This window comes from Nerophis lumbriciformis, linkage group LG28, assembly GCF_033978685.3.
Source record: "Nerophis lumbriciformis linkage group LG28, RoL_Nlum_v2.1, whole genome shotgun sequence".
NCBI classification, from domain to species: domain Eukaryota; kingdom Metazoa; phylum Chordata; class Actinopteri; order Syngnathiformes; family Syngnathidae; genus Nerophis; species Nerophis lumbriciformis.
The window spans coordinates 2,925,424-2,950,770 of NC_084575.2; the positions used below are offsets into that span (position 1 = coordinate 2,925,424).

A 25,347-nucleotide genomic window follows, 5' to 3' on the forward strand; every position below is an offset into this window, starting at 1 on the left:
CTTAGGGTGCGAGAGGTCCCTGGTTCAACTCCCAGACAAGCCCTTAACAGTGATTTTGAAGTCTTAGCATAATTTTCCAAACTGCACACAATGAAGGGATCAATGAAAATGTATAAAATCAAATACAGTGGTAGCTCAATTTACTAGCTCTAATTGTTTTAGGACAGAGCCTGTAACCCTTAGTTCTTTTTTGCAGGAAAATAGCCATACCTTCAAATTAGTGGTAAAAGTGCAATATACTAACCTAGTTTTAGATTTTTCCCTATCAACATGTCACATTTATTGAGATTCTTGCAAAATGATAAGTTAGAACTTGTTGGTCTAGTTGTTTGATTCTCGCCTGAGGTCTGGGGTTCAATTACTGAAAAAGCTCTTGTTCATTTATGCATGAAAATTGTAGTGAATCAAAATTTGTGTTAATAAAAGTGCAGTTACAGGTTGTTTCCCCAGATAAAATATAAACTTTTTTGGGAATTTGGTAACTTTTGCCGTAGGGCTTGTTGGTGTAGTGGTATGATTCTCGCTTAGGGTGCGAGAGGTCCCGGGTTCAACTCCCGGACAAGCCCCTGACAGTGATCTAGAAGTCTTAGCTAAATTTTCCAAACTGCACACAATGAAGGGATCAATGAAAATGTATAAAATCAAATACAGTGGTAGCTCAATTTACGAGCTCTAATTGTTTTAGGACAGAGCCTGTAACCCTTAGTTCTTTTTTGCAGGAAAATAGCCATACCTTTAAATTAGTGGTAAAAGTGCAATATACTAACCCAGTTTCAGAATGATTTCCCTGTTAAAATCTCACAATTCATGAACATTTTTGATGAAACTTCATTTTTAGGGGCTTGTTGTTCTAGTGGTAGGATTCTCGCTTAGGGTGCGAGAGGTCCCAGGTTCAATTCCCGATGAAGTCTTAACAGTGATTTAAAACTCTTAGCTTAATTTTCCAAACTGCACACAATGAAGGGATCAATGAAAATGTATAAAATCAAATACAGTGGTAGCTCAATTTACGAGCTCTAATTTTTTTAGGACAGAGCTTGTAACTCCTAGTTCTTTTTTGCAGGAAAATAGCCATACCTTTAAATTAGTGGTAAAAGTGCAATATACTAATCCAGTTTCAGAATTTTTTCCCTGTTAAAATCTCACAATTCATGAACATTTTTGATGAAACTTGATTTTTCGGGGCTTGTTGGTCTAGTGGTATGATTCTCGCCTAGGGTGCGAGAGGTCCCAGGTTCAATTCCCGGTGAAGCCTTAACAGTGATTTAAAACTCTTAGCTTAATTTTCCAAACAGCACACACTCAAGGGATCAATGAAAATGTATAAAATCAAATACAGTGGTAGCTCAATTTACAAGCTCTGATTGTTTTAGGACAGAGCTTGTAACCCTTAGTCCTTTTTTGCAGGAAAATAGCCATACCTTTAAATTAGTGGTAAAAGTGCAATATACTAACCCAGTTTCAGAATGATTTCCCTGTTAAAATCTTACAATTCATGAGATTTGTATCTAAAATGATATTTTTCTTGGCTTGTTGGTCTAGTGGTATGATTCTCGCTTAGGGTGCGAGAGGTCCCGGGTTCAACTCCCGGACAAGCCCCTGACAGTGATCTTGAAGTCTTAGCTAAATTTCCCAAACTGCACACAATGAAGGGATCAATGAAAATGTATAAAATCAAATACAGTGGTAGCTCAATTTACAAGCTCTAATTGTTTTAGGACAGAGCCTGTAACCCTTAGTTCTTTTTTGCAGGAAAATAGCCATACCTTTAAATTAGTGGTAAAAGTGCAATATACTAACCCAGTTTCAGAATGATTTCCCTGTTAAAATCTCACAATTCATGAACATTTTTGATGAAACTTGATTTTTAGGGGCTTGTTGTTCTAGTGGTAGGATTCTCGCTTAGGGTGCGAGAGGTCCCAGGTTCAATTCCCGATGAAGTCTTAACAGTGATTTAAAACTCTTAGCTTAATTTTCCAAACTGCACACACTCAAGGGATCAATGAAAATGTATAAAATCAAATACAGTGGTAGCTCAATTTACGAGCTCTAATTTTTTTAGGACAGAGCTTGTAACCCCTAGTTCTTTTTTGCAGGAAAATAGCCATACCTTTAAATTAGTGGTAAAAGTGCAATATACTAATCCAGTTTCAGAATTTTTTCCCTGTTAAAATCTCACAATTCATGAACATTTTTGATGAAACTTGTTTTTTCGGGGCTTGTTGGTCTAGTGGTATGATTCTCGCTTAGGGTGCGAGAGGTCCCAGGTTCAATTCCCGGTGAAGCCTTAACAGTGATTTAAAACTCTTAGCTTAATTTTCCAAACAGCACACACTCAAGGGATCAATGAAAATGTATAAAATCAAATACAGTGGTAGCTCAATTTACAAGCTCTGATTGTTTTAGGACAGAGCTTGTAACCCTTAGTCCTTTTTTGCAGGAAAATAGCCATACCTTTAAATTAGTGGTAAAAGTGCAATATACTAACCCAGTTTCAGAATGATTTCCCTGTTAAAATCTCACAATTCATGAACATTTTTGATGAAACTTGATTTTTAGGGGCTTGTTGTTCTAGTGGTATGATTCTCGCTTAGGGTGCGAGAGGTCCCGGGTTCAACTCCCGGACAAGCCCCTAACAGTGATCTTGAAGTCTTAGCTACATTTTCCAAACTGCACACAATGAAGGGATCAATGAAAATGTATAAAATCAAATACAGTGGTAGCTCAATTTACGAGCTCTAATTGTTTTAGGACAGAGCTTGTAACCCTTAGTTCTTTTTTGCAGGAAAATAGCCATACCTTTAAATTAGTGGTAAAAGTGCAATATACTAACCTAGTTTTAGATTTTTCCCTATCAACATGTCACATTTATTGAGATTCTTGCAAAATGACAAGTCAGAACTTGTTGGTCTAGTTGTTTGATTCTCGCCTGAGGTCTGGGGTTCAATTACTGAAAAAGCTCTTGTTCATTTATGCATGAAAATTGTAGTGAATCAAAATTTGTGTTAATAAAAGTGCAGTTACAGGTTGTTTCCCCAGATAAAATATAAACTTTTTTGAGAATTTGGTAACTTTTGCCGTAGGGCTTGTTGGTCTAGTGGTATGATTCTCGCTTAGGGTGCGAGAGGTCCCGGGTTCAATTCCTGGACAAGCCCTTAACAGTGATTTAAAAGTCTTAGCTCAATTTTCCAAACTGCACACAATGAAGGGATCAATGAAAATGTATAAAATCAAATACAGTGATAGCTCAATTTTTTTTAGGACAGAGCTTGTAACCCTTAGTTCTTTTTTGCAGGAAAATAGCCATACCTTTAAATTAGTGGTAAAAGTGCAATATACTAACCCAGTTTCAGAATGATTTCCCTGTTAAAATCTCACAATTCATGAACATTTTTGATGAAACTTGATTTTTCGGGGCTTGTTGGTCTAGTGGTATGATTCTCGCCTAGGGTGCGAGAGGTCCCAGGTTCAATTCCCGGTGAAGCCTTAACAGTGATTTAAAACTCTTAGCTTAATTTTCCAAACAGCACACACTCAAGGGATCAATGAAAATGTATAAAATCAAATACAGTGGTAGCTCAATTTACAAGCTCTGATTGTTTTAGGACAGAGCTTGTAACCCTTAGTCCTTTTTTGCAGGAAAATAGCCATACCTTTAAATTAGTGGTAAAAGTGCAATATACTAACCCAGTTTCAGAATGATTTCCCTGTTAAAATCTTACAATTCATGAGATTTGTATCTAAAATGATATTTTTCTTGGCTTGTTGGTCTAGTGGTATGATTCTCGCTTAGGGTGCGAGAGGTCCCGGGTTCAACTCCCGGACAAGCCCCTGACAGTGATCTTGAAGTCTTAGCTAAATTTCCCAAACTGCACACAATGAAGGGATCAATGAAAATGTATAAAATCAAATACAGTGGTAGCTCAATTTACGAGCTCTAATTGTTTTAGGACAGAGCCTGTAACCCTTAGTTCTTTTTTGCAGGAAAATAGCCATACCTTTAAATTAGTGGTAAAAGTGCAATATACTAACCCAGTTTCAGAATGATTTCCCTGTTAAAATCTCACAATTCATGAACATTTTTGATGAAACTTGATTTTTAGGGGCTTGTTGTTCTAGTGGTAGGATTCTCGCTTAGGGTGCGAGAGGTCCCAGGTTCAATTCCCGATGAAGTCTTAACAGTGATTTAAAACTCTTAGCTTAATTTTCCAAACTGCACACACTCAAGGGATCAATGAAAATGTATAAAATCAAATACAGTGGTAGCTCAATTTACGAGCTCTAATTTTTTTAGGACAGAGCTTGTAACCCCTAGTTCTTTTTTGCAGGAAAATAGCCATACCTTTAAATTAGTGGTAAAAGTGCAATATACTAATCCAGTTTCAGAATTTTTTCCCTGTTAAAATCTCACAATTCATGAACATTTTTGATGAAACTTGTTTTTTCGGGGCTTGTTGGTCTAGTGGTATGATTCTCGCTTAGGGTGCGAGAGGTCCCAGGTTCAATTCCCGGTGAAGCCTTAACAGTGATTTAAAACTCTTAGCTTAATTTTCCAAACAGCACACACTCAAGGGATCAATGAAAATGTATAAAATCAAATACAGTGGTAGCTCAATTTACAAGCTCTGATTGTTTTAGGACAGAGCTTGTAACCCTTAGTCCTTTTTTGCAGGAAAATAGCCATACCTTTAAATTAGTGGTAAAAGTGCAATATACTAACCCAGTTTCAGAATGATTTCCCTGTTAAAATCTCACAATTCATGAACATTTTTGATGAAACTTGATTTTTAGGGGCTTGTTGTTCTAGTGGTATGATTCTCGCTTAGGGTGCGAGAGGTCCCGGGTTCAACTCCCGGACAAGCCCCTAACAGTGATCTTGAAGTCTTAGCTACATTTTCCAAACTGCACACAATGAAGGGATCAATGAAAATGTATAAAATCAAATACAGTGGTAGCTCAATTTACGAGCTCTAATTGTTTTAGGACAGAGCTTGTAACCCTTAGTTCTTTTTTGCAGGAAAATAGCCATACCTTTAAATTAGTGGTAAAAGTGCAATATACTAACCTAGTTTTAGATTTTTCCCTATCAACATGTCACATTTATTGAGATTCTTGCAAAATGACAAGTCAGAACTTGTTGGTCTAGTTGTTTGATTCTCGCCTGAGGTCTGGGGTTCAATTACTGAAAAAGCTCTTGTTCATTTATGCATGAAAATTGTAGTGAATCAAAATTTGTGTTAATAAAAGTGCAGTTACAGGTTGTTTCCCCAGATAAAATATAAACTTTTTTGAGAATTTGGTAACTTTTGCCGTAGGGCTTGTTGGTCTAGTGGTATGATTCTCGCTTAGGGTGCGAGAGGTCCCGGGTTCAATTCCTGGACAAGCCCTTAACAGTGATTTAAAAGTCTTAGCTCAATTTTCCAAACTGCACACAATGAAGGGATCAATGAAAATGTATAAAATCAAATACAGTGGTAGCTCAATTTTTTTAGGACAGAGCTTGTAACCCTTAGTTCTTTTTTGCAGGAAAATAGCCATACCTTTAAATTAGTGGTAAAAGTGCAATATACTAACCCAGTTTCAGAATGATTTCCCTGTTAAAATCTCACAATTCATGAACATTTTTGATGAAACTTGTTTTTTAGGGGCTTGTTGTTCTAGTGGTAGGATTCTCGCTTAGGGTGCGAGAGATCCCAGGTTCAATTCCCGATGAAGCCTTAACAGTGATTTAAAACTCTTAGCTTAATTTTCCAAACTGCACACACTCAAGGGATCAATGAAAATGTATAAAATCAAATACAGTGGTAGCTCAATTTACGAGCTCTAATTGTTTTAGGACAGAGCTTGTAACCCTTAGTTCTTTTTTGCAGGAAAATAGCCATACCTTTAAATTAGTGGTAAAAGTGCAATATAATAACTTTTTCAGAATGATTTCCCTGTTAAAATCTTACAATTCATGAGATTTGTATTTAAAATGATATTCTTCGGGGCTTGTTGGTCTAGTGGTATGATTCTCGCTTAGGGTGCGAGAGGTCCCGGGTTCAACTCCCGGACAAGCCCTTAACAGTGATCTTGAAGTCTTAGCTAAATTTTCCAAACTGCACACAATGAAGGGATCAATGAAAATGTATAAAATCAAATACAATGGTAGCTCAATTTTCTATCTGTAATTGTTTTAGGACAGAGCTTGTAACCCTTAGTTCTTTTTTGCAGGAAAATAGCCATACCTTTAAATTAGTGGTAAAAGTGCAATATACTAACCCAGTTTCAGAATGATTTCCCTGTTAAAATCTCACAATTCATAAGATTTTTATCTAAAATGACATATTTGGGATTGTTGGTCTAGTGGTATGATTCTTGCTTAGGGTGCGAGAGGTCCCTGGTTCAACTCCCAGACAAGCCCTTAACAGTGATTTTGAAGTCTTAGCATAATTTTCCAAACTGCACACAATGAAGGGATCAATGAAAATGTATAAAATCAAATACAGTGGTAGCTCAATTTACTAGCTCTAATTGTTTTAGGACAGAGCCTGTAACCCTTAGTTCTTTTTTGCAGGAAAATAGCCATACCTTCAAATTAGTGGTAAAAGTGCAATATACTAACCTAGTTTTAGATTTTTCCCTATCAACATGTCACATTTATTGAGATTCTTGCAAAATGATAAGTTAGAACTTGTTGGTCTAGTTGTTTGATTCTCGCCTGAGGTCTGGGGTTCAATTACTGAAAAAGCTCTTGTTCATTTATGCATGAAAATTGTAGTGAATCAAAATTTGTGTTAATAAAAGTGCAGTTACAGGTTGTTTCCCCAGATAAAATATAAACTTTTTTGGGAATTTGGTAACTTTTGCCGTAGGGCTTGTTGGTGTAGTGGTATGATTCTCGCTTAGGGTGCGAGAGGTCCCGGGTTCAACTCCCGGACAAGCCCCTGACAGTGATCTAGAAGTCTTAGCTAAATTTTCCAAACTGCACACAATGAAGGGATCAATGAAAATGTATAAAATCAAATACAGTGGTAGCTCAATTTACGAGCTCTAATTGTTTTAGGACAGAGCCTGTAACCCTTAGTTCTTTTTTGCAGGAAAATAGCCATACCTTTAAATTAGTGGTAAAAGTGCAATATACTAACCCAGTTTCAGAATGATTTCTCTGTTAAAATCTCACAATTCATGAACATTTTTGATGAAACTTCATTTTTAGGGGCTTGTTGTTCTAGTGGTAGGATTCTCGCTTAGGGTGCGAGAGGTCCCAGGTTCAATTCCCGATGAAGTCTTAACAGTGATTTAAAACTCTTAGCTTAATTTTCCAAACTGCACACAATGAAGGGATCAATGAAAATGTATAAAATCAAATACAGTGGTAGCTCAATTTACGAGCTCTAATTTTTTTAGGACAGAGCTTGTAACTCCTAGTTCTTTTTTGCAGGAAAATAGCCATACCTTTAAATTAGTGGTAAAAGTGCAATATACTAATCCAGTTTCAGAATTTTTTCCCTGTTAAAATCTCACAATTCATGAACATTTTTGATGAAACTTGATTTTTCGGGGCTTGTTGGTCTAGTGGTATGATTCTCGCCTAGGGTGCGAGAGGTCCCAGGTTCAATTCCCGGTGAAGCCTTAACAGTGATTTAAAACTCTTAGCTTAATTTTCCAAACAGCACACACTCAAGGGATCAATGAAAATGTATAAAATCAAATACAGTGGTAGCTCAATTTACAAGCTCTGATTGTTTTAGGACAGAGCTTGTAACCCTTAGTCCTTTTTTGCAGGAAAATAGCCATACCTTTAAATTAGTGGTAAAAGTGCAATATACTAACCCAGTTTCAGAATGATTTCCCTGTTAAAATCTTACAATTCATGAGATTTGTATCTAAAATGATATTTTTCTTGGCTTGTTGGTCTAGTGGTATGATTCTCGCTTAGGGTGCGAGAGGTCCCGGGTTCAACTCCCGGACAAGCCCCTGACAGTGATCTTGAAGTCTTAGCTAAATTTCCCAAACTGCACACAATGAAGGGATCAATGAAAATGTATAAAATCAAATACAGTGGTAGCTCAATTTACGAGCTCTAATTGTTTTAGGACAGAGCCTGTAACCCTTAGTTCTTTTTTGCAGGAAAATAGCCATACCTTTAAATTAGTGGTAAAAGTGCAATATACTAACCCAGTTTCAGAATGATTTCCCTGTTAAAATCTCACAATTCATGAACATTTTTGATGAAACTTGATTTTTAGGGGCTTGTTGTTCTAGTGGTAGGATTCTCGCTTAGGGTGCGAGAGGTCCCAGGTTCAATTCCCGATGAAGTCTTAACAGTGATTTAAAACTCTTAGCTTAATTTTCCAAACTGCACACACTCAAGGGATCAATGAAAATGTATAAAATCAAATACAGTGGTAGCTCAATTTACGAGCTCTAATTTTTTTAGGACAGAGCTTGTAACCCCTAGTTCTTTTTTGCAGGAAAATAGCCATACCTTTAAATTAGTGGTAAAAGTGCAATATACTAATCCAGTTTCAGAATTTTTTCCCTGTTAAAATCTCACAATTCATGAACATTTTTGATGAAACTTGTTTTTTCGGGGCTTGTTGGTCTAGTGGTATGATTCTCGCTTAGGGTGCGAGAGGTCCCAGGTTCAATTCCCGGTGAAGCCTTAACAGTGATTTAAAACTCTTAGCTTAATTTTCCAAACAGCACACACTCAAGGGATCAATGAAAATGTATAAAATCAAATACAGTGGTAGCTCAATTTACAAGCTCTGATTGTTTTAGGACAGAGCTTGTAACCCTTAGTCCTTTTTTGCAGGAAAATAGCCATACCTTTAAATTAGTGGTAAAAGTGCAATATACTAACCCAGTTTCAGAATGATTTCCCTGTTAAAATCTCACAATTCATGAACATTTTTGATGAAACTTGATTTTTAGGGGCTTGTTGTTCTAGTGGTATGATTCTCGCTTAGGGTGCGAGAGGTCCCGGGTTCAACTCCCGGACAAGCCCCTAACAGTGATCTTGAAGTCTTAGCTACATTTTCCAAACTGCACACAATGAAGGGATCAATGAAAATGTATAAAATCAAATACAGTGGTAGCTCAATTTACGAGCTCTAATTGTTTTAGGACAGAGCTTGTAACCCTTAGTTCTTTTTTGCAGGAAAATAGCCATACCTTTAAATTAGTGGTAAAAGTGCAATATACTAACCTAGTTTTAGATTTTTCCCTATCAACATGTCACATTTATTGAGATTCTTGCAAAATGACAAGTCAGAACTTGTTGGTCTAGTTGTTTGATTCTCGCCTGAGGTCTGGGGTTCAATTACTGAAAAAGCTCTTGTTCATTTATGCATGAAAATTGTAGTGAATCAAAATTTGTGTTAATAAAAGTGCAGTTACAGGTTGTTTCCCCAGATAAAATATAAACTTTTTTGAGAATTTGGTAACTTTTGCCATAGGGCTTGTTGGTCTAGTGGTATGATTCTCGCTTAGGGTGCGAGAGGTCCCGGGTTCAATTCCTGGACAAGCCCTTAACAGTGATTTAAAAGTCTTAGCTCAATTTTCCAAACTGCACACAATGAAGGGATCAATGAAAATGTATAAAATCAAATACAGTGGTAGCTCAATTTTTTTAGGACAGAGCTTGTAACCCTTAGTTCTTTTTTGCAGGAAAATAGCCATACCTTTAAATTAGTGGTAAAAGTGCAATATACTAACCCAGTTTCAGAATGATTTCCCTGTTAAAATCTCACAATTCATGAACATTTTTGATGAAACTTGTTTTTTAGGGGCTTGTTGTTCTAGTGGTAGGATTCTCGCTTAGGGTGCGAGAGATCCCAGGTTCAATTCCCGATGAAGCCTTAACAGTGATTTAAAACTCTTAGCTTAATTTTCCAAACTGCACACACTCAAGGGATCAATGAAAATGTATAAAATCAAATACAGTGGTAGCTCAATTTACGAGCTCTAATTGTTTTAGGACAGAGCTTGTAACCCTTAGTTCTTTTTTGCAGGAAAATAGCCATACCTTTAAATTAGTGGTAAAAGTGCAATATAATAACTTTTTCAGAATGATTTCCCTGTTAAAATCTTACAATTCATGAGATTTGTATTTAAAATGATATTCTTCGGGGCTTGTTGGTCTAGTGGTATGATTCTCGCTTAGGGTGCGAGAGGTCCCGGGTTCAACTCCCGGACAAGCCCTTAACAGTGATCTTGAAGTCTTAGCTAAATTTTCCAAACTGCACACAATGAAGGGATCAATGAAAATGTATAAAATCAAATACAATGGTAGCTCAATTTTCTATCTGTAATTGTTTTAGGACAGAGCTTGTAACCCTTAGTTCTTTTTTGCAGGAAAATAGCCATACCTTTAAATTAGTGGTAAAAGTGCAATATACTAACCCAGTTTCAGAATGATTTCCCTGTTAAAATCTCACAATTCATAAGATTTTTATCTAAAATGACATATTTGGGATTGTTGGTCTAGTGGTATGATTCTTGCTTAGGGTGCGAGAGGTCCCTGGTTCAACTCCCAGACAAGCCCTTAACAGTGATTTTGAAGTCTTAGCATAATTTTCCAAACTGCACACAATGAAGGGATCAATGAAAATGTATAAAATCAAATACAGTGGTAGCTCAATTTACTAGCTCTAATTGTTTTAGGACAGAGCCTGTAACCCTTAGTTCTTTTTTGCAGGAAAATAGCCATACCTTCAAATTAGTGGTAAAAGTGCAATATACTAACCTAGTTTTAGATTTTTCCCTATCAACATGTCACATTTATTGAGATTCTTGCAAAATGATAAGTTAGAACTTGTTGGTCTAGTTGTTTGATTCTCGCCTGAGGTCTGGGGTTCAATTACTGAAAAAGCTCTTGTTCATTTATGCATGAAAATTGTAGTGAATCAAAATTTGTGTTAATAAAAGTGCAGTTACAGGTTGTTTCCCCAGATAAAATATAAACTTTTTTGGGAATTTGGTAACTTTTGCCGTAGGGCTTGTTGGTGTAGTGGTATGATTCTCGCTTAGGGTGCGAGAGGTCCCGGGTTCAACTCCCGGACAAGCCCCTGACAGTGATCTAGAAGTCTTAGCTAAATTTTCCAAACTGCACACAATGAAGGGATCAATGAAAATGTATAAAATCAAATACAGTGGTAGCTCAATTTACGAGCTCTAATTGTTTTAGGACAGAGCCTGTAACCCTTAGTTCTTTTTTGCAGGAAAATAGCCATACCTTTAAATTAGTGGTAAAAGTGCAATATACTAACCCAGTTTCAGAATGATTTCCCTGTTAAAATCTCACAATTCATGAACATTTTTGATGAAACTTCATTTTTAGGGGCTTGTTGTTCTAGTGGTAGGATTCTCGCTTAGGGTGCGAGAGGTCCCAGGTTCAATTCCCGATGAAGTCTTAACAGTGATTTAAAACTCTTAGCTTAATTTTCCAAACTGCACACAATGAAGGGATCAATGAAAATGTATAAAATCAAATACAGTGGTAGCTCAATTTACGAGCTCTAATTTTTTTAGGACAGAGCTTGTAACTCCTAGTTCTTTTTTGCAGGAAAATAGCCATACCTTTAAATTAGTGGTAAAAGTGCAATATACTAATCCAGTTTCAGAATTTTTTCCCTGTTAAAATCTCACAATTCATGAACATTTTTGATGAAACTTGATTTTTCGGGGCTTGTTGGTCTAGTGGTATGATTCTCGCCTAGGGTGCGAGAGGTCCCAGGTTCAATTCCCGGTGAAGCCTTAACAGTGATTTAAAACTCTTAGCTTAATTTTCCAAACAGCACACACTCAAGGGATCAATGAAAATGTATAAAATCAAATACAGTGGTAGCTCAATTTACAAGCTCTGATTGTTTTAGGACAGAGCTTGTAACCCTTAGTCCTTTTTTGCAGGAAAATAGCCATACCTTTAAATTAGTGGTAAAAGTGCAATATACTAACCCAGTTTCAGAATGATTTCCCTGTTAAAATCTTACAATTCATGAGATTTGTATCTAAAATGATATTTTTCTTGGCTTGTTGGTCTAGTGGTATGATTCTCGCTTAGGGTGCGAGAGGTCCCGGGTTCAACTCCCGGACAAGCCCCTGACAGTGATCTTGAAGTCTTAGCTAAATTTCCCAAACTGCACACAATGAAGGGATCAATGAAAATGTATAAAATCAAATACAGTGGTAGCTCAATTTACGAGCTCTAATTGTTTTAGGACAGAGCCTGTAACCCTTAGTTCTTTTTTGCAGGAAAATAGCCATACCTTTAAATTAGTGGTAAAAGTGCAATATACTAACCCAGTTTCAGAATGATTTCCCTGTTAAAATCTCACAATTCATGAACATTTTTGATGAAACTTGATTTTTAGGGGCTTGTTGTTCTAGTGGTAGGATTCTCGCTTAGGGTGCGAGAGGTCCCAGGTTCAATTCCCGATGAAGTCTTAACAGTGATTTAAAACTCTTAGCTTAATTTTCCAAACTGCACACACTCAAGGGATCAATGAAAATGTATAAAATCAAATACAGTGGTAGCTCAATTTACGAGCTCTAATTTTTTTAGGACAGAGCTTGTAACCCCTAGTTCTTTTTTGCAGGAAAATAGCCATACCTTTAAATTAGTGGTAAAAGTGCAATATACTAATCCAGTTTCAGAATTTTTTCCCTGTTAAAATCTCACAATTCATGAACATTTTTGATGAAACTTGTTTTTTCGGGGCTTGTTGGTCTAGTGGTATGATTCTCGCTTAGGGTGCGAGAGGTCCCAGGTTCAATTCCCGGTGAAGCCTTAACAGTGATTTAAAACTCTTAGCTTAATTTTCCAAACAGCACACACTCAAGGGATCAATGAAAATGTATAAAATCAAATACAGTGGTAGCTCAATTTACAAGCTCTGATTGTTTTAGGACAGAGCTTGTAACCCTTAGTCCTTTTTTGCAGGAAAATAGCCATACCTTTAAATTAGTGGTAAAAGTGCAATATACTAACCCAGTTTCAGAATGATTTCCCTGTTAAAATCTCACAATTCATGAACATTTTTGATGAAACTTGATTTTTAGGGGCTTGTTGTTCTAGTGGTATGATTCTCGCTTAGGGTGCGAGAGGTCCCGGGTTCAACTCCCGGACAAGCCCCTAACAGTGATCTTGAAGTCTTAGCTACATTTTCCAAACTGCACACAATGAAGGGATCAATGAAAATGTATAAAATCAAATACAGTGGTAGCTCAATTTACGAGCTCTAATTGTTTTAGGACAGAGCTTGTAACCCTTAGTTCTTTTTTGCAGGAAAATAGCCATACCTTTAAATTAGTGGTAAAAGTGCAATATACTAACCTAGTTTTAGATTTTTCCCTATCAACATGTCACATTTATTGAGATTCTTGCAAAATGACAAGTCAGAACTTGTTGGTCTAGTTGTTTGATTCTCGCCTGAGGTCTGGGGTTCAATTACTGAAAAAGCTCTTGTTCATTTATGCATGAAAATTGTAGTGAATCAAAATTTGTGTTAATAAAAGTGCAGTTACAGGTTGTTTCCCCAGATAAAATATAAACTTTTTTGAGAATTTGGTAACTTTTGCCGTAGGGCTTGTTGGTCTAGTGGTATGATTCTCGCTTAGGGTGCGAGAGGTCCCGGGTTCAATTCCTGGACAAGCCCTTAACAGTGATTTAAAAGTCTTAGCTCAATTTTCCAAACTGCACACAATGAAGGGATCAATGAAAATGTATAAAATCAAATACAGTGGTAGCTCAATTTTTTTAGGACAGAGCTTGTAACCCTTAGTTCTTTTTTGCAGGAAAATAGCCATACCTTTAAATTAGTGGTAAAAGTGCAATATACTAACCCAGTTTCAGAATGATTTCCCTGTTAAAATCTCACAATTCATGAACATTTTTGATGAAACTTGTTTTTTAGGGGCTTGTTGTTCTAGTGGTAGGATTCTCGCTTAGGGTGCGAGAGATCCCAGGTTCAATTCCCGATGAAGCCTTAACAGTGATTTAAAACTCTTAGCTTAATTTTCCAAACTGCACACACTCAAGGGATCAATGAAAATGTATAAAATCAAATACAGTGGTAGCTCAATTTACGAGCTCTAATTGTTTTAGGACAGAGCTTGTAACCCTTAGTTCTTTTTTGCAGGAAAATAGCCATACCTTTAAATTAGTGGTAAAAGTGCAATATAATAACTTTTTCAGAATGATTTCCCTGTTAAAATCTTACAATTCATGAGATTTGTATTTAAAATGATATTCTTCGGGGCTTGTTGGTCTAGTGGTATGATTCTCGCTTAGGGTGCGAGAGGTCCCGGGTTCAACTCCCGGACAAGCCCTTAACAGTGATCTTGAAGTCTTAGCTAAATTTTCCAAACTGCACACAATGAAGGGATCAATGAAAATGTATAAAATCAAATACAATGGTAGCTCAATTTTCTATCTGTAATTGTTTTAGGACAGAGCTTGTAACCCTTAGTTCTTTTTTGCAGGAAAATAGCCATACCTTTAAATTAGTGGTAAAAGTGCAATATACTAACCCAGTTTCAGAATGATTTCCCTGTTAAAATCTCACAATTCATAAGATTTTTATCTAAAATGACATATTTGGGATTGTTGGTCTAGTGGTATGATTCTTGCTTAGGGTGCGAGAGGTCCCTGGTTCAACTCCCAGACAAGCCCTTAACAGTGATTTTGAAGTCTTAGCATAATTTTCCAAACTGCACACAATGAAGGGATCAATGAAAATGTATAAAATCAAATACAGTGGTAGCTCAATTTACTAGCTCTAATTGTTTTAGGACAGAGCCTGTAACCCTTAGTTCTTTTTTGCAGGAAAATAGCCATACCTTCAAATTAGTGGTAAAAGTGCAATATACTAACCTAGTTTTAGATTTTTCCCTATCAACATGTCACATTTATTGAGATTCTTGCAAAATGATAAGTTAGAACTTGTTGGTCTAGTTGTTTGATTCTCGCCTGAGGTCTGGGGTTCAATTACTGAAAAAGCTCTTGTTCATTTATGCATGAAAATTGTAGTGAATCAAAATTTGTGTTAATAAAAGTGCAGTTACAGGTTGTTTCCCCAGATAAAATATAAACTTTTTTGGGAATTTGGTAACTTTTGCCGTAGGGCTTGTTGGTGTAGTGGTATGATTCTCGCTTAGGGTGCGAGAGGTCCCGGGTTCAACTCCCGGACAAGCCCCTGACAGTGATCTAGAAGTCTTAGCTAAATTTTCCAAACTGCACACAATGAAGGGATCAATGAAAATGTATAAAATCAAATACAGTGGTAGCTCAATTTACGAGCTCTAATTGTTTTAGGACAGAGCCTGTAACCCTTAGTTCTTTTTTGCAGGAAAATAGCCATACCTTTAAATTAGTGGTAAAAGTGCAATATACTAACCCAGTTTCAGAATGATTTCCCTGTTAAAATCTCACAATTCATGAACATTTTTGATGAAACTTCATTTTTAGGGGCTTGTTGTTCTAGTGGTAGGATTCTCGCTTAGGGTGCGAGAGGTCCCAGGTTCAATTCCCGATGAAGTCTTAACAGTGATTTAAAACTCTTAGCTTAATTTTCCAAACTGCACACAATGAAGGGATCAATGAAAATGTATAAAATCAAATACAGTGGTAGCTCAATTTACGAGCTCTAATTTTTTTAGGACAGAGCTTGTAACTCCTAGTTCTTTTTTGCAGGAAAATAGCCATACCTTTAAATTAGTGGTAAAAGTGCAATATACTAATCCAGTTTCAGAATTTTTTCCCTGTTAAAATCTCACAATTCATGAACATTTTTGATGAAACTTGATTTTTCGGGGCTTGTTGGTCTAGTGGTATGATTCTCGCCTAGGGTGCGAGAGGTCCCAGGTTCAATTCCCGGTGAAGCCTTAACAGTGATTTAAAACTCTTAGCTTAATTTTCCAAACAGCACACACTCAAGGGATCAATGAAAATGTATAAAATCAAATACAGTGGTAGCTCAATTTACAAGCTCTGATTGTTTTAGGACAGAGCTTGTAACCCTTAGTCCTTTTTTGCAGGAAAATAGCCATACCTTTAAATTAGTGGTAAAAGTGCAATATACTAACCCAGTTTCAGAATGATTTCCCTGTTAAAATCTTACAATTCATGAGATTTGTATCTAAAATGATATTTTTCTTGGCTTGTTGGTCTAGTGGTATGATTCTCGCTTAGGGTGCGAGAGGTCCCGGGTTCAACTCCCGGACAAGCCCCTGACAGTGATCTTGAAGTCTTAGCTAAATTTCCCAAACTGCACACAATGAAGGGATCAATGAAAATGTATAAAATCAAATACAGTGGTAGCTCAATTTACGAGCTCTAATTGTTTTAGGACAGAGCCTGTAACCCTTAGTTCTTTTTTGCAGGAAAATAGCCATACCTTTAAATTAGTGGTAAAAGTGCAATATACTAACCCAGTTTCAGAATGATTTCCCTGTTAAAATCTCACAATTCATGAACATTTTTGATGAAACTTGATTTTTAGGGGCTTGTTGTTCTAGTGGTAGGATTCTCGCTTAGGGTGCGAGAGGTCCCAGGTTCAATTCCCGATGAAGTCTTAACAGTGATTTAAAACTCTTAGCTTAATTTTCCAAACTGCACACACTCAAGGGATCAATGAAAATGTATAAAATCAAATACAGTGGTAGCTCAATTTACGAGCTCTAATTTTTTTAGGACAGAGCTTGTAACCCCTAGTTCTTTTTTGCAGGAAAATAGCCATACCTTTAAATTAGTGGTAAAAGTGCAATATACTAATCCAGTTTCAGAATTTTTTCCCTGTTAAAATCTCACAATTCATGAACATTTTTGATGAAACTTGTTTTTTCGGGGCTTGTTGGTCTAGTGGTATGATTCTCGCTTAGGGTGCGAGAGGTCCCAGGTTCAATTCCCGGTGAAGCCTTAACAGTGATTTAAAACTCTTAGCTTAATTTTCCAAACAGCACACACTCAAGGGATCAATGAAAATGTATAAAATCAAATACAGTGGTAGCTCAATTTACAAGCTCTGATTGTTTTAGGACAGAGCTTGTAACCCTTAGTCCTTTTTTGCAGGAAAATAGCCATACCTTTAAATTAGTGGTAAAAGTGCAATATACTAACCCAGTTTCAGAATGATTTCCCTGTTAAAATCTCACAATTCATGAACATTTTTGATGAAACTTGATTTTTAGGGGCTTGTTGTTCTAGTGGTATGATTCTCGCTTAGGGTGCGAGAGGTCCCGGGTTCAACTCCCGGACAAGCCCCTAACAGTGATCTTGAAGTCTTAGCTACATTTTCCAAACTGCACACAATGAAGGGATCAATGAAAATGTATAAAATCAAATACAGTGGTAGCTCAATTTACGAGCTCTAATTGTTTTAGGACAGAGCTTGTAACCCTTAGTTCTTTTTTGCAGGAAAATAGCCATACCTTTAAATTAGTGGTAAAAGTGCAATATACTAACCTAGTTTTAGATTTTTCCCTATCAACATGTCACATTTATTGAGATTCTTGCAAAATGACAAGTCAGAACTTGTTGGTCTAGTTGTTTGATTCTCGCCTGAGGTCTGGGGTTCAATTACTGAAAAAGCTCTTGTTCATTTATGCATGAAAATTGTAGTGAATCAAAATTTGTGTTAATAAAAGTGCAGTTACAGGTTGTTTCCCCAGATAAAATATAAACTTTTTTGAGAATTTGGTAACTTTTGCCGTAGGGCTTGTTGGTCTAGTGGTATGATTCTCGCTTAGGGTGCGAGAGGTCCCGGGTTCAATTCCTGGACAAGCCCTTAACAGTGATTTAAAAGTCTTAGCTCAATTTTCCAAACTGCACACAATGAAGGGATCAATGAAAATGTATAAAATCAAATACAGTGGTAGCTCAATTTTTTTAGGACAGAGCTTGTAACCCTTAGTTCTTTTTTGCAGGAAAATAGCCATACCTTTAAATTAGTGGTAAAAGTGCAATATACTAACCCAGTTTCAGAATGATTTCCCTGTTAAAATCTCACAATTCATGAACATTTTTGATGAAACTTGTTTTTTAGGGGCTTGTTGTTCTAGTGGTAGGATTCTCGCTTAGGGTGCGAGAGATCCCAGGTTCAATTCCCGATGAAGCCTTAACAGTGATTTAAAACTCTTAGCTTAATTTTCCAAACTGCACACACTCAAGGGATCAATGAAAATGTATAAAATCAAATACAGTGGTAGCTCAATTTACGAGCTCTAATTGTTTTAGGACAGAGCTTGTAACCCTTAGTTCTTTTTTGCAGGAAAATAGCCATACCTTTAAATTAGTGGTAAAAGTGCAATATAATAACTTTTTCAGAATGATTTCCCTGTTAAAATCTTACAATTCATGAGATTTGTATTTAAAATGATATTCTTCGGGGCTTGTTGGTCTAGTGGTATGATTCTCGCTTAGGGTGCGAGAGGTCCCGGGTTCAACTCCCGGACAAGCCCTTAACAGTGATCTTGAAGTCTTAGCTAAATTTTCCAAACTGCACACAATGAAGGGATCAATGAAAATGTATAAAATCAAATACAATGGTAGCTCAATTTTCTATCTGTAATTGTTTTAGGACAGAGCTTGTAACCCTTAGTTCTTTTTTGCAGGAAAATAGCCATACCTTTAAATTAGTGGTAAAAGTGCAATATACTAACCCAGTTTCAGAATGATTTCCCTGTTAAAATCTCACAATTCATAAGATTTTTATCTAAAATGACATATTTGGGATTGTTGGTCTAGTGGTATGATTCTTGCTTAGGGTGCGAGAGGTCCCTGGTTCAACTCCCAGACAAGCCCTTAACAGTGATTTTGAAGTCTTAGCATAATTTTCCAAACTGCACACAATGAAGGGATCAATGAAAATGTATAAAATCAAATACAGTGGTAGCTCAATTTACTAGCTCTAATTGTTTTAGGACAGAGCCTGTAACCCTTAGTTCTTTTTTGCAGGAAAATAGCCATACCTTCAAATTAGTGGTAAAAGTGCAATATACTAACCTAGTTTTAGATTTTTCCCTATCAACATGTCACATTTATTGAGATTCTTGCAAAATGATAAGTTAGAACTTGTTGGTCTAGTTGTTTGATTCTCGCCTGAGGTCTGGGGTTCAATTACTGAAAAAGCTCTTGTTCATTTATGCATGAAAATTGTAGTGAATCAAAATTTGTGTTAATAAAAGTGCAGTTACAGGTTGTTTCCCCAGATAAAATATAAACTTTTTTGGGAATTTGGTAACTTTTGCCGTAGGGCTTGTTGGTGTAGTGGTATGATTCTCGCTTAGGGTGCGAGAGGTCCCGGGTTCAACTCCCGGACAAGCCCCTGACAGTGATCTAGAAGTCTTAGCTAAATTTTCCAAACTGCACACAATGAAGGGATCAATGAAAATGTATAAAATCAAATACAGTGGTAGCTCAATTTACGAGCTCTAATTGTTTTAGGACAGAGCCTGTAACCCTTAGTTCTTTTTTGCAGGAAAATAGCCATACCTTTAAATTAGTGGTAAAAGTGCAATATACTAACCCAGTTTCAGAATGATTTCCCTGTTAAAATCTCACAATTCATGAACATTTTTGATGAAACTTCATTTTTAGGGGCTTGTTGTTCTAGTGGTAGGATTCTCGCTTAGGGTGCGAGAGGTCCCAGGTTCAATTCCCGATGAAGTCTTAACAGTGATTTAAAACTCTTAGCTTAATTTTCCAAACTGCACACAATGAAGGGATCAATGAAAATGTATAAAATCAAATACAGTGGTAGCTCAATTTACGAGCTCTAATTTTTTTAGGACAGAGCTTGTAACTCCTAGTTCTTTTTTGCAGGAAAATAGCCATACCTTTAAATTAGTGGTAAAAGTGCAATATACTAATCCAGTTTCAGAATTTTTTCCCTGTTAAAATCTCACAATTCATGAACATTTTTGATGAAACTTGATTTTTCGGGGCTTGTTGGTCTAGTGGTATGATTCTCGCCTAGGGTGCGAGAGGTCCCAGGTTCAATTCCCGGTGAAGCCTTAACAGTGATTTAAAACTCTTAGCTTAATTTTCCAAACAGCACACACTCAAGGGATCAATGAAAATGTATAAAATCAAATACAGTGGTAGCTCAATTTACAAGCTCTGATTGTTTTAGGACAGAGCTTGTAACCCTTAGTCCTTTTTTGCAGGAAAATAGCCATACCTTTAAATTAGTGGTAAAAGTGCAATATACTAACCCAGTTTCAGAATGATTTCCCTGTTAAAATCTTACAATTCATGAGATTTGTATCTAAAATGATATTTTTCTTGGCTTGTTGGTCTAGTGGTATGATTCTCGCTTAGGGTGCGAGAGGTCCCGGGTTCAACTCCCGGACAAGCCCCTGACAGTGATCTTGAAGTCTTAGCTAAATTTCCCAAACTGCACACAATGAAGGGATCAATGAAAATGTATAAAATCAAATACAGTGGTAGCTCAATTTACGAGCTCTAATTGTTTTAGGACAGAGCCTGTAACCCTTAGTTCTTTTTTGCAGGAAAATAGCCATACCTTTAAATTAGTGGTAAAAGTGCAATATACTAACCCAGTTTCAGAATGATTTCCCTCTTAAAATCTCACAATTCATGAACATTTTTGATGAAACTTGATTTTTAGGGGCTTGTTGTTCTAGTGGTAGGATTCTCGCTTAGGGTGCGAGAGGTCCCAGGTTCAATTCCCGATGAAGTCTTAACAGTGATTTAAAACTCTTAGCTTAATTTTCCAAACTGCACACACTCAAGGGATCAATGAAAATGTATAAAATCAAATACAGTGGTAGCTCAATTTACGAGCTCTAATTTTTTTAGGACAGAGCTTGTAACCCCTAGTTCTTTTTTGCAGGAAAATAGCCATACCTTTAAATTAGTGGTAAAAGTGCAATATACTAATCCAGTTTCAGAATTTTTTCCCTGTTAAAATCTCACAATTCATGAACATTTTTGATGAAACTTGTTTTTTCGGGGCTTGTTGGTCTAGTGGTATGATTCTCGCTTAGGGTGCGAGAGGTCCCAGGTTCAATTCCCGGTGAAGCCTTAACAGTGATTTAAAACTCTTAGCTTAATTTTCCAAACAGCACACACTCAAGGGATCAATGAAAATGTATAAAATCAAATACAGTGGTAGCTCAATTTACAAGCTCTGATTGTTTTAGGACAGAGCTTGTAACCCTTAGTCCTTTTTTGCAGGAAAATAGCCATACCTTTAAATTAGTGGTAAAAGTGCAATATACTAACCCAGTTTCAGAATGATTTCCCTGTTAAAATCTCACAATTCATGAACATTTTTGATGAAACTTGATTTTTAGGGGCTTGTTGTTCTAGTGGTATGATTCTCGCTTAGGGTGCGAGAGGTCCCGGGTTCAACTCCCGGACAAGCCCCTAACAGTGATCTTGAAGTCTTAGCTACATTTTCCAAACTGCACACAATGAAGGGATCAATGAAAATGTATAAAATCAAATACAGTGGTAGCTCAATTTACGAGCTCTAATTGTTTTAGGACAGAGCTTGTAACCCTTAGTTCTTTTTTGCAGGAAAATAGCCATACCTTTAAATTAGTGGTAAAAGTGCAATATACTAACCTAGTTTTAGATTTTTCCCTATCAACATGTCACATTTATTGAGATTCTTGCAAAATGACAAGTCAGAACTTGTTGGTCTAGTTGTTTGATTCTCGCCTGAGGTCTGGGGTTCAATTACTGAAAAAGCTCTTGTTCATTTATGCATGAAAATTGTAGTGAATCAAAATTTGTGTTAATAAAAGTGCAGTTACAGGTTGTTTCCCCAGATAAAATATAAACTTTTTTGAGAATTTGGTAACTTTTGCCGTAGGGCTTGTTGGTCTAGTGGTATGATTCTCGCTTAGGGTGCGAGAGGTCCCGGGTTCAATTCCTGGACAAGCCCTTAACAGTGATTTAAAAGTCTTAGCTCAATTTTCCAAACTGCACACAATGAAGGGATCAATGAAAATGTATAAAATCAAATACAGTGGTAGCTCAATTTTTTTAGGACAGAGCTTGTAACCCTTAGTTCTTTTTTGCAGGAAAATAGCCATACCTTTAAATTAGTGGTAAAAGTGCAATATACTAACCCAGTTTCAGAATGATTTCCCTGTTAAAATCTCACAATTCATGAACATTTTTGATGAAACTTGTTTTTTAGGGGCTTGTTGTTCTAGTGGTAGGATTCTCGCTTAGGGTGCGAGAGATCCCAGGTTCAATTCCCGATGAAGCCTTAACAGTGATTTAAAACTCTTAGCTTAATTTTCCAAACTGCACACACTCAAGGGATCAATGAAAATGTATAAAATCAAATACAGTGGTAGCTCAATTTACGAGCTCTAATTGTTTTAGGACAGAGCTTGTAACCCTTAGTTCTTTTTTGCAGGAAAATAGCCATACCTTTAAATTAGTGGTAAAAGTGCAATATAATAACTTTTTCAGAATGATTTCCCTGTTAAAATCTTACAATTCATGAGATTTGTATTTAAAATGATATTCTTCGGGGCTTGTTGGTCTAGTGGTATGATTCTCGCTTAGGGTGCGAGAGGTCCCGGGTTCAACTCCCGGACAAGCCCTTAACAGTGATCTTGAAGTCTTAGCTAAATTTTCCAAACTGCACACAATGAAGGGATCAATGAAAATGTATAAAATCAAATACAATGGTAGCTCAATTTTCTATCTGTAATTGTTTTAGGACAGAGCTTGTAACCCTTAGTTCTTTTTTGCAGGAAAATAGCCATACCTTTAAATTAGTGGTAAAAGTGCAATATACTAACCCAGTTTCAGAATGATTTCCCTGTTAAAATCTCACAATTCATAAGATTTTTATCTAAAATGACATATTTGGGATTGTTGGTCTAGTGGTATGATTCTTGCTTAGGGTGCGAGAGGTCCCTGGTTCAACTCCCAGACAAGCCCTTAACAGTGATTTTGAAGTCTTAGCATAATTTTCCAAACTGCACACAATGAAGGGATCAATGAAAATGTATAAAATCAAATACAGTGGTAGCTCAATTTACTAGCTCTAATTGTTTTAGGACAGAGCCTGTAACCCTTAGTTCTTTTTTGCAGGAAAATAGCCATACCTTCAAATTAGTGGTAAAAGTGCAATATACTAACCTAGTTTTAGATTTTTCCCTATCAACATGTCACATTTATTGAGATTCTTGCAAAATGATAAGTTAGAACTTGTTGGTCTAGTTGTTTGATTCTCGCCTGAGGTCTGGGGTTCAATTACTGAAAAAGCTCTTGTTCATTTATGCATGAAAATTGTAGTGAATCAAAATTTGTGTTAATAAAAGTGCAGTTACAGGTTGTTTCCCCAGATAAAATATAAACTTTTTTGGGAATTTGGTAACTTTTGCCGTAGGGCTTGTTGGTGTAGTGGTATGATTCTCGCTTAGGGTGCGAGAGGTCCCGGGTTCAACTCCCGGACAAGCCCCTGACAGTGATCTAGAAGTCTTAGCTAAATTTTCCAAACTGCACACAATGAAGGGATCAATGAAAATGTATAAAATCAAATACAGTGGTAGCTCAATTTACGAGCTCTAATTGTTTTAGGACAGAGCCTGTAACCCTTAGTTCTTTTTTGCAGGAAAATAGCCATACCTTTAAATTAGTGGTAAAAGTGCAATATACTAACCCAGTTTCAGAATGATTTCCCTGTTAAAATCTCACAATTCATGAACATTTTTGATGAAACTTCATTTTTAGGGGCTTGTTGTTCTAGTGGTAGGATTCTCGCTTAGGGTGCGAGAGGTCCCAGGTTCAATTCCCGATGAAGTCTTAACAGTGATTTAAAACTCTTAGCTTAATTTTCCAAACTGCACACAATGAAGGGATCAATGAAAATGTATAAAATCAAATACAGTGGTAGCTCAATTTACGAGCTCTAATTTTTTTAGGACAGAGCTTGTAACTCCTAGTTCTTTTTTGCAGGAAAATAGCCATACCTTTAAATTAGTGGTAAAAGTGCAATATACTAATCCAGTTTCAGAATTTTTTCCCTGTTAAAATCTCACAATTCATGAACATTTTTGATGAAACTTGATTTTTCGGGGCTTGTTGGTCTAGTGGTATGATTCTCGCCTAGGGTGCGAGAGGTCCCAGGTTCAATTCCCGGTGAAGCCTTAACAGTGATTTAAAACTCTTAGCTTAATTTTCCAAACAGCACACACTCAAGGGATCAATGAAAATGTATAAAATCAAATACAGTGGTAGCTCAATTTACAAGCTCTGATTGTTTTAGGACAGAGCTTGTAACCCTTAGTCCTTTTTTGCAGGAAAATAGCCATACCTTTAAATTAGTGGTAAAAGTGCAATATACTAACCCAGTTTCAGAATGATTTCCCTGTTAAAATCTTACAATTCATGAGATTTGTATCTAAAATGATATTTTTCTTGGCTTGTTGGTCTAGTGGTATGATTCTCGCTTAGGGTGCGAGAGGTCCCGGGTTCAACTCCCGGACAAGCCCCTGACAGTGATCTTGAAGTCTTAGCTAAATTTCCCAAACTGCACACAATGAAGGGATCAATGAAAATGTATAAAATCAAATACAGTGGTAGCTCAATTTACGAGCTCTAATTGTTTTAGGACAGAGCCTGTAACCCTTAGTTCTTTTTTGCAGGAAAATAGCCATACCTTTAAATTAGTGGTAAAAGTGCAATATACTAACCCAGTTTCAGAATGATTTCCCTGTTAAAATCTCACAATTCATGAACATTTTTGATGAAACTTGATTTTTAGGGGCTTGTTGTTCTAGTGGTAGGATTCTCGCTTAGGGTGCGAGAGGTCCCAGGTTCAATTCCCGATGAAGTCTTAACAGTGATTTAAAACTCTTAGCTTAATTTTCCAAACTGCACACACTCAAGGGATCAATGAAAATGTATAAAATCAAATACAGTGGTAGCTCAATTTACGAGCTCTAATTTTTTTAGGACAGAGCTTGTAACCCCTAGTTCTTTTTTGCAGGAAAATAGCCATACCTTTAAATTAGTGGTAAAAGTGCAATATACTAATCCAGTTTCAGAATTTTTTCCCTGTTAAAATCTCACAATTCATGAACATTTTTGATGAAACTTGTTTTTTCGGGGCTTGTTGGTCTAGTGGTATGATTCTCGCTTAGGGTGCGAGAGGTCCCAGGTTCAATTCCCGGTGAAGCCTTAACAGTGATTTAAAACTCTTAGCTTAATTTTCCAAACAGCACACACTCAAGGGATCAATGAAAATGTATAAAATCAAATACAGTGGTAGCTCAATTTACAAGCTCTGATTGTTTTAGGACAGAGCTTGTAACCCTTAGTCCTTTTTTGCAGGAAAATAGCCATACCTTTAAATTAGTGGTAAAAGT

At 36.5% G+C, this 25,347-nt stretch overlaps 18 non-coding genes across 18 annotated transcripts; all 18 read left to right on the forward strand.

The window, feature by feature from the left end:
* Nucleotides 1-1,527: 1,527 nt before the first annotated feature.
* Nucleotides 1,528-1,599, forward strand: trnap-agg (transfer RNA proline (anticodon AGG)). The gene has a single exon. It is a non-coding gene; the product is annotated as a tRNA-Pro (tRNA).
* Nucleotides 1,600-3,083: 1,484 nt separating this feature from the next.
* trnap-agg (transfer RNA proline (anticodon AGG)) lies at nt 3,084-3,155 on the forward strand. The gene has a single exon. It is a non-coding gene; the product is annotated as a tRNA-Pro (tRNA).
* Nucleotides 3,156-3,759: 604 nt separating this feature from the next.
* On the forward strand, nt 3,760-3,831 carry trnap-agg (transfer RNA proline (anticodon AGG)). Its single transcript has one exon. It is a non-coding gene; the product is annotated as a tRNA-Pro (tRNA).
* Nucleotides 3,832-5,315: 1,484 nt separating this feature from the next.
* Nucleotides 5,316-5,387, forward strand: trnap-agg (transfer RNA proline (anticodon AGG)). Its single transcript has one exon. It is a non-coding gene; the product is annotated as a tRNA-Pro (tRNA).
* A 601-nt stretch (nt 5,388-5,988) lies between these two features.
* trnap-agg (transfer RNA proline (anticodon AGG)) lies at nt 5,989-6,060 on the forward strand. The gene has a single exon. It is a non-coding gene; the product is annotated as a tRNA-Pro (tRNA).
* A 1,827-nt stretch (nt 6,061-7,887) lies between these two features.
* trnap-agg (transfer RNA proline (anticodon AGG)) lies at nt 7,888-7,959 on the forward strand. The gene has a single exon. It is a non-coding gene; the product is annotated as a tRNA-Pro (tRNA).
* Nucleotides 7,960-9,443: 1,484 nt separating this feature from the next.
* trnap-agg (transfer RNA proline (anticodon AGG)) lies at nt 9,444-9,515 on the forward strand. Its single transcript has one exon. It is a non-coding gene; the product is annotated as a tRNA-Pro (tRNA).
* Nucleotides 9,516-10,116: 601 nt separating this feature from the next.
* Nucleotides 10,117-10,188, forward strand: trnap-agg (transfer RNA proline (anticodon AGG)). Its single transcript has one exon. It is a non-coding gene; the product is annotated as a tRNA-Pro (tRNA).
* Nucleotides 10,189-12,015: 1,827 nt separating this feature from the next.
* Nucleotides 12,016-12,087, forward strand: trnap-agg (transfer RNA proline (anticodon AGG)). The gene has a single exon. It is a non-coding gene; the product is annotated as a tRNA-Pro (tRNA).
* Nucleotides 12,088-13,571: 1,484 nt separating this feature from the next.
* trnap-agg (transfer RNA proline (anticodon AGG)) lies at nt 13,572-13,643 on the forward strand. The gene has a single exon. It is a non-coding gene; the product is annotated as a tRNA-Pro (tRNA).
* Nucleotides 13,644-14,244: 601 nt separating this feature from the next.
* trnap-agg (transfer RNA proline (anticodon AGG)) lies at nt 14,245-14,316 on the forward strand. The gene has a single exon. It is a non-coding gene; the product is annotated as a tRNA-Pro (tRNA).
* A 1,827-nt stretch (nt 14,317-16,143) lies between these two features.
* trnap-agg (transfer RNA proline (anticodon AGG)) lies at nt 16,144-16,215 on the forward strand. The gene has a single exon. It is a non-coding gene; the product is annotated as a tRNA-Pro (tRNA).
* A 1,484-nt stretch (nt 16,216-17,699) lies between these two features.
* Nucleotides 17,700-17,771, forward strand: trnap-agg (transfer RNA proline (anticodon AGG)). Its single transcript has one exon. It is a non-coding gene; the product is annotated as a tRNA-Pro (tRNA).
* A 601-nt stretch (nt 17,772-18,372) lies between these two features.
* On the forward strand, nt 18,373-18,444 carry trnap-agg (transfer RNA proline (anticodon AGG)). Its single transcript has one exon. It is a non-coding gene; the product is annotated as a tRNA-Pro (tRNA).
* A 1,827-nt stretch (nt 18,445-20,271) lies between these two features.
* Nucleotides 20,272-20,343, forward strand: trnap-agg (transfer RNA proline (anticodon AGG)). The gene has a single exon. It is a non-coding gene; the product is annotated as a tRNA-Pro (tRNA).
* A 1,484-nt stretch (nt 20,344-21,827) lies between these two features.
* Nucleotides 21,828-21,899, forward strand: trnap-agg (transfer RNA proline (anticodon AGG)). Its single transcript has one exon. It is a non-coding gene; the product is annotated as a tRNA-Pro (tRNA).
* A 601-nt stretch (nt 21,900-22,500) lies between these two features.
* Nucleotides 22,501-22,572, forward strand: trnap-agg (transfer RNA proline (anticodon AGG)). The gene has a single exon. It is a non-coding gene; the product is annotated as a tRNA-Pro (tRNA).
* Nucleotides 22,573-24,399: 1,827 nt separating this feature from the next.
* Nucleotides 24,400-24,471, forward strand: trnap-agg (transfer RNA proline (anticodon AGG)). Its single transcript has one exon. It is a non-coding gene; the product is annotated as a tRNA-Pro (tRNA).
* The last annotated feature ends 876 nt before the right edge of the window (nt 24,472-25,347 follow it).